This window comes from Bidens hawaiensis, unplaced genomic scaffold, assembly GCF_021521415.1.
Source record: "Bidens hawaiensis isolate Kalapana, Puna unplaced genomic scaffold, B.hawaiensis_p1.1 tig00025994_1, whole genome shotgun sequence".
Taxonomy (NCBI): Eukaryota; Viridiplantae; Streptophyta; class Magnoliopsida; order Asterales; family Asteraceae; genus Bidens; species Bidens hawaiensis.
The window spans coordinates 115,479-128,159 of record NW_027494179.1 but is presented as its reverse complement, the minus strand read 5'-3'; the positions used below and the strand labels follow the sequence as shown (position 1 = coordinate 128,159).

The 12,681-nt window shown below is 36.8% G+C and overlaps 1 non-coding gene and 3 pseudogenes across 2 annotated transcripts; 3 read left to right on the top strand and 1 right to left on the bottom strand.

The window, feature by feature from the left end:
• The first annotated feature begins 499 nt into the window (after nt 1-499).
• LOC143572700 (peptide-N4-(N-acetyl-beta-glucosaminyl)asparagine amidase A-like) lies at nt 500-2,720 on the top strand (annotated as a pseudogene).
• A 1,481-nt stretch (nt 2,721-4,201) lies between these two features.
• Nucleotides 4,202-6,588, top strand: LOC143572704 (peptide-N4-(N-acetyl-beta-glucosaminyl)asparagine amidase A pseudogene; annotated as a pseudogene).
• Nucleotides 6,589-6,926: 338 nt separating this feature from the next.
• TRNAK-CUU (transfer RNA lysine (anticodon CUU)) lies at nt 6,927-6,999 on the bottom strand. Its single transcript has one exon. It is a non-coding gene; the product is annotated as a tRNA-Lys (tRNA).
• Nucleotides 7,000-9,272: 2,273 nt separating this feature from the next.
• Nucleotides 9,273-12,669, top strand: LOC143572703 (putative apyrase 7; annotated as a pseudogene). The gene is made up of 3 exons (XR_013142309.1): nt 9,273-9,298; nt 10,215-12,269; nt 12,360-12,669. The product of XR_013142309.1 is annotated as a putative apyrase 7 (transcript).
• The last annotated feature ends 12 nt before the right edge of the window (nt 12,670-12,681 follow it).

Genomic DNA, 12,681 nt, shown 5'->3' with positions numbered 1-12,681 from the left:
TTTGATAGAAATTAATTTCAACGAATCAGTGCCTAAACCATTGCCAAGTAATTTAACCATTTAAGATACCTAACAAAACAACAAAATGCTATCCCTAAGGCTATGTTTAACCTTTAATTTTATTTGTCACTAATATATATAAGTCCATACCCGAATAAGCATGAGTGTAATTAACTGTTTATTTTTTAACGTCTATGCACTATAAACAAGAGCTAAACGTGCGGCACAAAAGCGGAGCCAAACATGGGTCCGAACAAAACATACACAAAGGAATAAAGAAATTATAAGATTAATGATACACTGGACCTAGAATTAAGACAAAATGGAGATATAACTTCTAGAAACCACTTATCGTTAATTAAATACTGTCTCGTTCCAACTCACTACACGAAAAATACAAATTAAAATAAAAAAAACATACAAACAAAAACAAAGTGAAGATATTTTGTGTTTTGAGTTTGTTGCAAGTGTCAGGTGTTTCAGATGAATACTTCCAAAGTGTACACATTACACTAGTCAAAGCTACAACATATACACACTGGAATATTTAGGACCACCAAATCACTTTGATTATGGATGCACAACAGAATATATTTCACAACAAAAGATAAAATAAAAAGTAGTGTTTACATCGAAATAGAATGCAAACGAGCATAAGCTCAGTCAGGCTCTTCGTCTTCCTCCCTCTACTCTTCACCGTCACATTCCAATCCTCCCCCAAACCTCCGTTATCTCCGTCAAGTTCCGTTAACCAAAACTCAACTAACAACACAAATATTGAGACTCCTCTTCAACAATACTTCGAACTCACAATCCCACTTCCCGCCAACAACAATACACCGGCATGCTCCACCAGTATCCTAAACCACACCTTCACGAACACCACCTCCGGATACATGCGAATAGAACGTCGTCGTTCTAGACTTCCGAGTTGCGTGTAAAGGCGAACAACATGATAACGGCATTGCCGGAGTCTGGATTGACGGAGTAGAGCTCTTGCGGACGAGTACGGCTCAGCCGACTGATATCGGAGTCTTCTGGAACGTTAGGAAGGATGTCACTAGGTATTATTCGGTTATTACACAGCATAATCTCACACTATCTGTGTTCTTCCAAAGCCTGAACGACGAGTTTAACGTAAGTGTTTCATTTTTGTTTTACTCTGATACCGCGGAAGCTCATTCACTGAGTAGAAAACTGATTACGGTTAAGAATTATGAAAATGATGATAATTCCCCCGCGGATGTCATTATCCCGATATCTGGAAATGTTAACGATGGCTTTTGGTTTAAAATAGACGATGAGTCGGATATTCGAACGAAGGATGTTCGAATTTCTTCAAAAGCTTGCAAAGCGGTACTTGAATTGTACGTCTCGTTTCATGGAGATGATGAGTTCTGGTACATGAATCCTCCAGATTCATACATAAAAGCTAACGATCTACCGATAACAAGCGGTAAGGGGTCGTACCGTGAAGTATTGGTGACGATTGACGAGAAGTTAGTTGGAACTGTGATTCCGTTTCCGGTTATTTTCCCTGGAGGAATTAATCCTTTGTTTTGGAAGCCGGTTGTGTCCATTGGGGCTTTTGATCTTCCGTCTTATGATATCGATTTGACTTCGTATTTAGGGCTTTTTTCAGATTGCCACAATCATTCAATTGGGATTCAAATATCTAACGGTATATCTTTTTGGCTTGTGGATGCAAATCTGCATGTTTGGTTGGATAATTTGAATGTACAAGCGATTGTGGAGTATGAACCTCCGTCGATTGAGATTGGACACGAGTATGAATTTGAAGGTCTTGATGGTGAATTTGAGACGGAAGTAAAACGAAGCACATCGTCTACTCGTTTGGTACAATCAAGCAAAGGCATATTGAAAACCAAAGTGACAGAAGAAATTAAGTTTACAAGCAAGCTCAAATTCAAAGATTATGGAACTAGAAAAGAACTCGAGCAGAAGATCAAAACGAAGACGAAAGTGAAGATCACAGACAACAAGGGTCACTCGGTAGGAGCAACTATAACTGAAAAGACATATCCTCTAAAGATCACCGTAGCAGCCGGACTGGGATCATCTAAAGGTGGTTGGTTAGTGAACACGACGGTGATTCAAGGGCGGAATGAAAAATTTACCGATGAACTTGGTTCGGTTTCTAAGGTTTTGAATCATGATTTGAATTGTACGGGATGGATGATGATGGTGAAGGGTAATCCCATCATTTCGGGTTTTACAGAAAATCATCAGAGCTATAGTTACATGGATGGTTTTAAAGGGTGTTATTCTCGAAAGGTTGATGTGGTAGAGGGTGATGTTATTGCGGATGAAACGACATTGATTTGTGTCAATTAGCTCTATATTTTTCCACTGGAATCGTTTGGTAGTTTTTAAGTTGGTTTGTAATCTGAATAAATTCTAGTTTCTAAGTAACTTTTACTTTTCCTGTTGACTACGTTTATTTTATGGTAAATTAGTATAAAACTAACAAAAGTAGTGAATTATTACACAATTAAGTTGTTCAAAGATATTTCTAAATTGTGTATATAAAGTTAGTTATGACATTATCTAGTTTCAAAAACCATACGACCAAATAGCCGCTACAGCTATTGATGGTTAAGTTTTCGATTAGGAGATCATATCAATGTTCTCGATTTTTAAACAACCAGCTATGTAGCATGGAAACGGGTACAGGATTGGGATACAGAGACGTTGGTGTACAGGAAATGACGAAACTCAAAAATCCAAAATACGAGTACGGCAAAGATACGGTAAAATGAGGTATGCAAGCTAAATAAAATATATGTCCCTGCATAAATGATAATAAGAACTAAACAAATAATAATAATAATAATAATAATAATAATAATAATAATAATAATAATAATAATAATAAACATGTCTTATTATTAATAATAACAATAATAATAAACGTTTTTGACAAACTAAACATAAAGTGTAGTTATAACAATATATTTATTTTTGAAAAATTGGTTTTAAATAATCCCAACTATGTCCTATTGGTAAATATCAGTTCCAACTTTACACTTGCCTACTGGCAGTCTGGCAGTCACAACTATTTATGTATTTGTTTTTAACGGGCCGCGACTAACGGATGTTAACTCTGTTAGTCTTTGTCTGACGTGGTCATCCCTGCTGGCAGTCCCAACTATTTATGTATTTGTTTCTTATTCATTGTATACAACTTGATTTATTGATTTAATTACTTTAAACTCAAATCATTGCTAGTGTGATCAGCACTCCAAATCTGTCACTTTGTAATGTTGGAAATTAATTGCACGTTACACTAACCACATATTCATCGTGGTTTCACACCATACTTGCCCTAATTAATTTAAGGTGATTAAGAACACTTAATTATTCTTATTTTTTATTAAACCACGACAATCCACATCATGATGAAATTATAGTATTATAAAAAAAATATTAAAGGGCATAATATGTTATATAAAATTGTTAAAGAAAAATACGTTTAATAATAAAGAATATACATTTACGGATCCTAATTAAAAAGTTGGTATATTGGTTTTTATTAATCTAACTATTGTCTTTTGGTCATTACCGGTCCCAACTAATGGAATTGGCTACTAATGGTCCCAACTTTTAACGTATATGTTCATAACGGTCCACGACTAATAGAGTCTTAACACCGCTAGTTTTAGGTCGCCGGGAAAACTTTTTTGGCCGGAAAACTCAACATTTTCGTCCCAAACATATTTGTAACTTTGGATCGGACCTTTAGGAACCTTTTTCTAGTAAAAGCCTCAATTATTGAGGTCGCCAGAACCCAAGAACCATTGTCGGAATCGGTTAATGGTGCTCAAGTGGTGGTGGTTGGTTGGCAGTGAGTCAATTGGTGGTGATGGCGGTGTTCAGGTAGTGTTTTCTAGCAAAAAAAATGACTTTTCCGGCCAAAAACGTTTCTCCGGCAACTTGAAACTAACGGGCGTTAGGATTCTGTTTGTTGCGGAACGTTATGAACAAATATGTTAAAAGTTATGACTGTCAATAACCAATTCGTTAGTTGAAACCGACAATGACCAAAAAACAATAGTTATGATTAATAAAACCAAAATACGTTAAGAGTTTATATTCCCTAGTAAAATAAAAATCCAACTTTCTTAACTCTTAAGTTATTTTTTTTTTTCAAAAAAGAGAGTTTTCAATTTCATTGATAACTTTTAAACTCAAGTTTCGATGGTTTAAATCAAGCTCCTTACTAAAATGAGCTTCAGTTTGACTCGTGTTTTTCCATGACTCATTCGAACATGATACTAACAGAGCGAAGCGAATCAACAGCCTCCTTTCCATCCATGAAAATTGGTACACACACCACGTAAGCTTCCACTTCCTACTATAAATATCCATTTCTTTTATCTTCACACAATTATTATTATTATTAAAAACAATGAAACTCATCAATCTCCTCACCGTCATCCTCCCTCTATTCTTCACCATCCCCATCCAATCCTCACCATCACCGACACCGTTACCGTCACCGTCACCGTCACCGTTACATTTCGTCAAATCAATAAAAAAATACTCCAACAACGACACCAAACCACAACAATACTTCGAAGTGACACACCCACTTCCCACCGATGACGTCACTCCGTCATGCTCCGTCAGCCTACTCAACCACTCCTTCGCCAACACTTACGGCAGTCCACCCGTCACCGTCAACTACACGTCACCTCCATCCACGTGTACCTGGTCCCACGCAGTACTTGACTTCCAAGCTAAATGTAAAGGTGAACAGTACGACCGGATAGCCGGAGTTTGGATTAACGGAGTTGAGCTGTTGAGAACGAGTACGGCTCAGCCGACTGAAGCCGGAATCTTCTGGAAGGTTCGGAAGGATGTGAGTAAGTATTCCTCGGTTATCTCCAAACCTAATGGGATATTAACTGTCATGCTTGAGAATCTAGTTAATGATGAGCTCACTGGCGTGTACCATGTTAATGTTTCGTTGTTGTTTTATAATGAAACCTCGGTTAAGGTTCCGTTATCTGTCGTTCCGACACGATCTGAACCTCGTATGTTAAACAGAAAACTGATTTCTGTTAAGAATAATGAAATTGGGAGTAAGTTGGATAAGTTAGATGAATTAAGAGCATTGAAATCGTTGTATCCGTATAATAAGCCGGCGGATTTGATCGTGCCGGTATCGAGTTTTAATGGTGTGAAAGAGGGGTTTTGGTTTAGGATTCAGAATGAATCTGATGTGCGAATGAATGATATTTTAATATCTAATAAGACCTATAAAGCAGTGCTTGAATTATATGTTTCGTTTCACGGAAATGATGAGTTTTGGTATATGAATCCGTCGGATGCGTATATAAAAATGAATAATTTGACTACCGGAAGGGGTAATGGAGCGTACCGGGAAGTGTTGGTGACGATTGACGGGAAGTTAGTCGGAGGTGTGGTTCCGTTTCCGGTTATATTTACGGGTGGAGTGAATCCTTTGTTTTGGGAGCCGGTGGTGTCGATCGGGGCGTTTAATCTTCCGTTTTATGATGTTGATTTGACTCCGTTTTTGGGGCTTCTTTTGGATAATAAGAATCATTCGATCGGGATTCAGGTAGCTGACGGTATAGATTTTTGGCTTGTGGATGCGAATTTGCATTTATGGTTTGATAATTCGACGGTTAAAGGTGAGATTGCGAAAGCTAAGTTCCCGCCGATGGAGATTCAACGTGAGAATGAATTTGAACGGCTTGATGGAGAGTTTGAGATCGAAGGCGAGAGAGAAAGTCAAGTTACCGGGTGGATATCGTCAAGCACAGGCAATTTCCAGACTAAATTTACCGAAAAAATTAAGTTTAAGAACAAACTCAAGTTCAAAGATGAAGGTACCATTAAAGAACTTAAACAAAAGTACAAAAGGAAGATCAAAGTGAAGATCACGAATGAAATCGGTGATTTGGTTGAAAGTCTAGAAGTTAAAATCAAGTACCCGTTGAAGATCTCGATTGAGACGAAGCCCGGGACAGAGAATGGTACATCTGTGATGACGACAAAAGTGGTGCAAGGGCGGAGTGAGCGGTATTCTGGTGGTAAAGATGCTACGGTTTTGAACCATAAACAGAATTGTACTGGTTTGATGGTGGTGAAGGGTAGCTCTGTGTTGTCAGGTACAGCCGAAAATATTCAGAATTATAACTACAGTGATGGGTTCGGTTGTTATTCTCGGATGGTTGATGTGATTGATGGTGTTATTGTTGGAGATGATGCGAGCTCGGTTTGTGTCTGAGATATTGTTTAGCTTGGTAGTTGTGGTTAATGGGACTGAGCCAGTGGTCCGGATTGAGGGTAGCATCTACGGTCTCGTATGGTTGAATTTAATTGGTGTGCTATGTAAAATTTTCGAAGTGAGTCTAGATTATGCATGTCTTGATATGTCATGTGTTTATGACATAAATAAGTTTGTAAGTTTAATGTGTTTAGTTTTGGGTGTATTATATTGATTCGAACTAAACAATGTTTCAAGATTATCGTCGGTTCGACTTTTTAGGTCAAACACAATACTTATGAACTTACGAACAGCAGGTTCTGAACCTTGTTTAAGTGTTAAGAAAAAAGACACCTTAACCACACTAGTCATTATACAGACTGAATAATAAGGTGTAAGGTCAGGTATGCACAAAACATAAGTGGACTGGTTCGGGTCGGGCACAATTAAGCATGTTTTGGTTTTGAAGTTGGTTGCAACTCAATACTTTCGTGACTTTAAGTGACTTATATTGCATGATTGGTTTTTTGTACTCATGCTTCTTAAACTTTGAAAAGGATTATATGTATGACATTTTAGATGATTGTGCTGATGTATATACTCAATTAAGATTTTGATTCTGCCTTTTCTGGTTAAAAAGGAAAAAAGAGCCTAAGTCGCTAAAAGTTGACGCCCACCGTGGGGCTCGAACCCACGACCACAAGGTTAAGAGCCTTGCGCTCTACCAACTGAGCTAGACGGGCATTTTGTTCAGTCGTCGTTGATATTAAATTAATTACTTTTTTATAGTTCAAAACTTCTGTTTAAAAAGTTATACAAGGAGACTATCTAAATTCGTCTTTGTTCATTTATTTATGTTTGTATTTTCTAAATATTCTTACCATTTAATTATAAATGTTTACTACGTAATTTTATTACTCAAGAAAACTAGAGATCTAAAAACTAAAAAAATTGGTTTTTAAGGACAAAGATAAATATTTATATACCGGTATTGTTTGGGTAAATAAAATATGTATGTGTCAGTTATTCAGGTTAGGTATCATCTAATACCATAGTTGTCTAGTAACCGTGAAAAGCTTTTACACTAATCTCATGTGGACAAAACCAAGGAAGGGTCAATAGGGTCTCGATCATCATAATTTGTCAATTTTTTGCCTATAAAAGTCGGGATTGATTTAAGGAAAATATATGGCTTGCACCCTTTAGTTGTAGTTGAATTAGAAGAGAATCTTGTGATGACCACCTGGCTAAGAAACAACTGTTCCACTAGTGCAGTCTTTTACCGGTCTCATATCTACATACTCGTCCTAACTCCCAAATTTAGTTAGCCTGTCCTTAAAATAATTTCTCTAAATCCATCGTTTCTAAAAGATGTAACTTAATTGAAATTTCAAAATACATGATCACTTTTCCTGTTTCCCTTGACTTTCTTCTATTTTATTTTTATCTTTTTATTTATTATTTTTTTTATGTTGTGCTCTAAATAGTGTAAACAACTATGGAACGATTCATTGTCTTCATCAACTACGTAATCATATCCTCAGGATCATCATCAACTGATTGCAATTTATCAACAACTTATTTACAATTATAATTATTAGCGTTTAAATCCAACTCCAAACCAAAGAAAGGGTCAAAATCAGTCTTTATTGACCAACAACCACATCTTGTTCATACCATTTTAAAAGTAATTTCTTCAAACATGAATTTCTACCTAATTTGTTTGTTTTGAGGAGCTTCTCTTAAACTCTAGTGACCTATTTCATGGATAACAACCCTTGAAAATTGTGGTAGGGTTAAGTATTTAACTTAGTTTTGTCGAGTATTGTTGCACATAAATTAGTTTATATTCCATGAACATGACTGTATTGAACGAGGACGTAATATTATGAAGCTAGATATTCATATTCAATCGGTTATGATTATAAACGGTTAACTTAATTCAGTTATTAGAAAAATCGGTTTGTATTTGGGTGGATTCTAGTTTTAATTAACAAATCAAATTATATTAGGTTTTTTTCATTTTACTAAAAAACACTACACCATACTATTAATCTTTTTTCTAAACGTTCGTTATTTTGTTTATTTAGTCAAATTTTCGATCTGTTTTTTTTTTTCATTTTTTGAACAGTCAACTATCAATAAATTACAGAGAGAATGATAAGTAGTTATCCCCAAATTACAAACACCAAGAAAAAAACAAAATAATCAAAATAAAAACCTACACTATTCTTCTCATTCTATCCCGACCATCTTCCCACTATGTTTCACCCATATAAATGAGAGACGTCTAATGTCTTCCTTTAATCTATTCACCGATAGTATTGTGTTATTAAAAAGTGATTCATTATGTGCCTTTCACAAACACCAAAGCGCCTTTAGGATAATAATTCGGATGACTTTGTTTTTTTTTTTTTCAATCCTTGGATTTTAATGTTCTTTTAATATATCTCGTACCTCAAAAGCATTAACCGGGGGATTCGTCACCAACTATTATAAACTGTCAAATGACTAAAGCCACATAGCATGAGAGTAAAAAATGTTTCACCGACTCAAGTTCATCTTCTTCACATAATGAGCATACGCTAGTTATTTCTAGAGCACCATGTCTTTGGAGCGCATCCAATGTTTCTTAGCTTGAATTGGATTCATTTCGATTTCTATAAAAAAAAATGGCACCAAATAAGACGTAATAATAGAAACCTAAATGTAATCTGTCTGGGTTATAATTTTAGTGTATTGCCCATTTCGTACGCACAATAATAATAATAATAATAAAAGGCGAGTCAAAGTTTACTTAAATGAAAAGGAGTCGGAACGGAAGTGATCAACACGGAAGGGATATTATTATTACTCTTCTCTTCTTATTTCGCCATTTCGGATCCGATCAATACTAATATTATTATCCGACGGCTGATTCTGATCTCCGGAAACTCACTTCAATTCAATTACTTGTTTCAACTGCTGCTCTTTTCTCAATTAACAATTCATACTCTTGGCGCCAGATCTAAACCTTTAAACCCATTGCTCCGGAATCCCTAAGTACCCACTATTCATTTTATGTTATGTACTTCAATTTACTTGTGTTCACAGCTATCCAATCATGCTTTCAATTTCGATTGATTGTTTGTTTGTTGCATATTTTGAATTTGAAATACTAGTTTGATCGTTCAAAGCTTCTAGTTAAAAGGGAAAACAAATATATATTCAGAACTAATGCTTCCGGTTCTTGCAAATATATATTCCAATTTTGAACTTTTTATGTTTAGGTTTAATATGCCTCCTGGTATATATGATTTCTTTGTGTTCTTTATTTTGCATCAGAGTTCAGACATTGGCTTGGTCATATCAATTTCAAGTCTGTGGTTAAGTAACAAAAAAGGTCCATTTTGGCTCGGGTCACAACGGGTTTTGACATAAATGGGTACGGGACAAAATGGGTTGTTTTAAAAAATAATCAATTTGCTAACAAAGTTGTCCATGGAACATTCTTTGTATAGATCCTGTGATATGTTCCCGTGATAGCGAGAACAGTCAAGGCCAATAGCCATTCATAGCAGTACTAGATCACGTTTGTCGTTCATTTGTTGCTTGTCTTTGTTTTTAATATGAAAGTCTAGTAATGTAATATGGAGAAATTGCCCTTCTCGAATTGGCTTTTCTATCAAAACAAATCTTTTGTTGCTTCTTGATTTCTCGAGGTGCTAACATCCACTCATGGTTTTTGCATAAAAGTCACTCAAATCTTGCGGTTTAAACCGGTAATATCAAAAGTCAAAACAACAAGCAGCACTAAATTAAAATGACAAGTACACTCAAAACTCATTATTTTGACACATAGTGCAAGCTTTGATCTTTAGTATTCGTTGTTAGATGATTAATACATTTAAAAATGTTATGTGACAACTTATATGAATCCCATATCGTTCTCTTAGCTCTAACATTATAGTTTTTGCAGGTTTATCTGCGTATCTGACAGTTGATGTCACTACTCCTGCACATTCGTTTCATGAGTTCTATCATGTTTCGTGAAGATGCGATGTGAGTATCTATACTTATATTGGGAAGGCATATTACTTCCCTTAAACGTTCGTAAATCTCTACAAACATGGTGTTTAATGGAATCAAAGAAGCTTTATCCTCTATTACAACTCGTTTTTCATCTCCAAAACCGTTCACTACACCATACACGCCCTCTGGATTACCACCGAGTGGTCCACCTCGCGGGTCTGGTTTTTCCAACTCCAAATACAAAAGCAATCTAAGACTCTCGTCATCACTTCAAGATTTCTCCAAGTATAATCAGCTTGATCCAGAAGAAGGTAATTTTAACCCTCAGTTATTAAGAGAAAACAACGGTTTAAGTTTTTCAAAGGACAAATCGCCACCACGGGCCACTGTAAAACGAAAGTGGACCCGACCCGCAACAGTTTTCATCTGCTTGCTGGTTCTTACTTCTATTATCTATGGATTCTTGCATTTATACCCAAGCTGGTCTCAACAATCGACTCGGTTCTTCGTTGTACTCGATTGTGGTAGCACAGGAACACGGGTTTTTGTATATCAAGCATCCATAAACCGCCAAAAAGACGGAAATCTTCCGATTTTGTTAAAGTCATTACCAAGAGATCTTCAAAGTAAACCCAGTTCTCAAAGCGGGCGGGCTTATAATCGTAAGGAAACTGAGCCCGGGTTTGACAAACTGGTCCATAATGTAACGGGTTTGACCCAAGCCATAAACCCACTTCTTGGCTGGGCTGAAAAACAAATCCCTAAACACGCACATAAGACGACGTCATTGTTTCTTTACGCGACAGCTGGTGTGAGACGGTTACCGACTGCTGACTCAGACTGGTTGTTGACCAACGCGTGGTCAATTATGAAAAAGTCGTCGTTTGTGTGCGAACGAGAGTGGGTTAAGATTATTAGTGGCACCGAGGAAGCTTATTTTGGATGGATTGCATTAAATTATCATACACATATGTTGGGAGCTAGCCCAAACAAACAAACATATGGTGCACTTGATTTAGGTGGTTCGTCTTTACAGGTCACGTTTGAGAACCGTGATCGTGCTAATAACGAGACTAGCTTGAACCTAAACATTGGACCCGTGAACCATCGGTTAAGCGGCTATTCTCTTGCGGGTTATGGTCTTAACGATGCTTTTGATAAATCAGTTGTTTATTTACTAAAAACGAGTCGTGAGTTTACTAAACCGATGTAATCAATGGAAAAGCTGTCGTAAAGCATCCATGTTTACAGTCGGGTTACAACGAGAACTACAATTGCCCAATGTGCCAATCGGTTTTTCGACACGATAAAATCCCGAAAACCGGGATTCGGGTTCAGTTAATTGGTGCACCAAATTGGGAAGAATGCAGCAAGTTGGCAAGAATCAGTGTCAATGCATCAGAATGGTCAAATAAAAGTCAACCGATCGATTGTAAGTTGAACCCGTGTGCACTTCAAGATAACTTACCTCGTCCACGTGGACAGTTTTACGCAATGTCAGGTTTTTTCGTCGTTTACCGGTTTTTCAACTTGAGTGGTAATGCACCACTTGACGAGGTTTTAAAACATGGTCGGGAGTTTTGTGAAAAAACATGGGATGTGGCTAAGGTTAGTGTGCCAGCTCAGCCTTTTATAGAACAATATTGTTTCAGAGCACCATATGTTGTTTTGTTGTTGAGAGAAGGTTTGCATATAAAAGACAGTCAAGTGAATATTGGTTCTGGAGGGATAACGTGGACAGCCGGGGTTGCCTTGTTGGAGGGTGGAAAAGTACTTTCGACGAAAGTGAAGGGTTATAATTATAAATTGTTTCAGATTGAGATGCACCCTTTCACTCTTTCTGCCATTTTGGTGGTTTCTTTAGGTTTGTTAGTGTGCGCGTTAGCACGTGTTGGTAGGTGTGTGCCGCGTCTGTTTCATAGGCACCGAAATGCATCAGGGGCTTCTGTTATTAATATATCAAATCCTTTCAATTCTCAGCGATGGAGTCCTATTATAACAGGTAAAATATTTTAACACTAATTTCTAGTTAATATATACATAAGTATATATCATGTGTTACTGATTTTAGACATGTTTTATGGTGTTTCAGGAGAGGGAAGAATGAAGACGCCACTTAGTCCTGTGGCACGTGTACAAAAAAGGCCGTTTGGCAGCGATACACAGGTATCTGAGTCAGCACTATACGCATCATCATCGAGCAGTAATAGTAGCAGCATCACACATAGTATTTCATCAAGTAACTTGGGACAGATGCAATTTGACGGTGCATTCTACACCGCTCCTCACAGAAGTCAGATGCGGCTGCAAAGTAGGCGATCACAATCTAGAGAAGACCTCATATCTTCACTTCCCGACCCGACCCACATTTAATTTGGTTCTATTAATTGAGAATAAAAGATTGTTATACATAG